The 2,013-nt window shown below is 38.9% G+C and overlaps 1 non-coding gene across 1 annotated transcript; it reads right to left on the minus strand.

Moving 5' to 3' along the window:
* Positions 1-501: 501 nt before the first annotated feature.
* LOC129039645 (small nucleolar RNA U3) lies at positions 502-714 on the minus strand. Its single transcript, XR_008503377.1, has one exon. It is a non-coding gene; the product is annotated as a small nucleolar RNA U3 (small nucleolar RNA).
* Positions 715-2,013: the final 1,299 nt, after the last annotated feature.

The raw sequence follows: 2,013 nt of genomic DNA on the forward strand, positions 1-2,013 counted from the left end.
GAAAGTAGATTAACAACTGAGGGATGAAACACTTGCATTAAAATAATGAATAAAGAGACATGGAAGTCATTTAATAAAAAACTTACGTGTGATTTTACATTCATAGCGAATTGCCAGTTCCAATCTCTTAGCTATAAAAGATTCCTGTGTCTGCTTCTTATTCCTGTTCCATTTGGTTAATTATAACTTCCCTTTGAGTTCATTCATTCATTTATTTAATCATTCAGTAAGTACTTATAAAGCAGAAAGTATCAGGTGCCATGTTAGGTTGCAATCCTCAAGGGGCTCCTGGTCTAGTGGAAGGACTGTCACGTGGACAGGCTGTGATAAAAGGGTTTAACCATCCCTATTGAAGGACATCTGGACTGTTTCTAGTTTGGCTTTTAATGAATAAACCAGGCCAGCAACCTGGTTTGTAGCCTTGTGCATTTTTTGTTAAGCTCATACAACTGTGTATTTTGGTTTTTTTATTTTTTAAAAAATTATCATTTTTTAATGGGAATCACACAGACTGCCTTCTTTTCCTCTCATTCTTCCTGAGGAAGAGAACAATTGTCAATGGTAAAGGGCAGTTGCAGCCAAGCAACACCAAGGGTTGGCTTCACACTCTGGAGAGAGCACACTGCATTTCCTTCTAGTGGTTTCTGGTGCTCTACACATTCAGAGAAACCTCTAGTAATGAATTGAAGAAAGGATCCCTGAAAGTATAGTCTTGGTCTTTGATTTTTAATAAATGAGATGCTGTCATACACTAGCTTTCTTAGCATTAATGTGTGGAAACTCCTCTTGATCAAGAGTAAGGCGTACTTCACTCTTTTGCACTCTTTTGTACTTTCACATCTTTTGCATGTTAATATTGATGTGGCATCTGCTTTTCAGAGGACCTGAACTAGCACACTGAGCTTTTATTTCCATGCATATTTTTTATTTTAACAGATGTTTCCAGATTGCTTTCTAAAAAGGAAGTACAAATTTACATTATCATCAGCAGTGTACAAAGATATCCTTTTCTCTGACTCCCCATCAGTGATTGGTAAGATCAACCTTTGAATTTTTGCCAGTCTGATAGGCTTAAAGTGCATCATGCTATCAGTGTATTTTAGAATCTTTTCTTTTTTCTTTTTGCCTTTAAGGTATTATTTTCAGTGAATTGTCTATTTGCATTTTGGGTCATGTTATTCTTATCAACTTTTTTTTTTTTTGAGATGGAGTCTCCCTCTGTCATCCAGGCTGGAGTGCAGTGGCACAATCTTGGCTCACTGCAACTTCCGCCTCCCAGGTTCAAGAGATTCTCCTGCCTCAGCCTCCCGAGTAGCTGGGACTACAGGCACGTGCTACCATGCCCGGCTAATTTTTTTGTGTTTTTAATAGAGATGGGGTTTCACTGTGTTAGTCAGGATGGTCTTAATCTCCTGACCTCGTGATCCACCCACCTTGGCCTCCCAAAGTGCTGAGATTACAGGCATGAGCCACCGCACCCGGTCCTCTTATCAACTTTTAATCCCTGTTTAGGTATTATATATGAAGAAGAATGTTAAATTAGAAGTTTTGACTAGGGCACTAAGTTAACACAGATATGACACACCTTGTATGAATGGCCAGAGCAAGAAGCAAATTTTCAAAAGAACATTAAAAAGTTAGTTTTGCAACCCATAGTTCTCTCAATTAAGCTGAGAATATAAAGGCTATTGGAGGAGAAAATGTTCTAGAAAGAGCTATGAGATCTTCTCTTCACCTTCGGTCGAAAAAGGTCTTAAGCGGGCTTACCTGAAGAACATGTGTCATTTGTGGTTAGAGAAATGTACTAGTATGTAACTCATGTGTGAAAAATTATAAGGCAGAGACTGGTTGGATGCCCTGACAGAGATAGAGAAAAAGAGAGAGAGAATGTTTGTTTGCCTTAGGCGGTCTGCAGTCCCAGAGCTGTCAAAACAAGAAATATGTGAGTGTTTCTAATGGACCTGGTAAGGGTCCCAAAGGGAGAGTCAACTGGCCCAGAGCTGTTTTAAATGC

This window comes from Pongo pygmaeus, chromosome 5, assembly GCF_028885625.2.
Source record: "Pongo pygmaeus isolate AG05252 chromosome 5, NHGRI_mPonPyg2-v2.0_pri, whole genome shotgun sequence".
Taxonomy (NCBI): domain Eukaryota; kingdom Metazoa; phylum Chordata; class Mammalia; order Primates; family Hominidae; genus Pongo; species Pongo pygmaeus.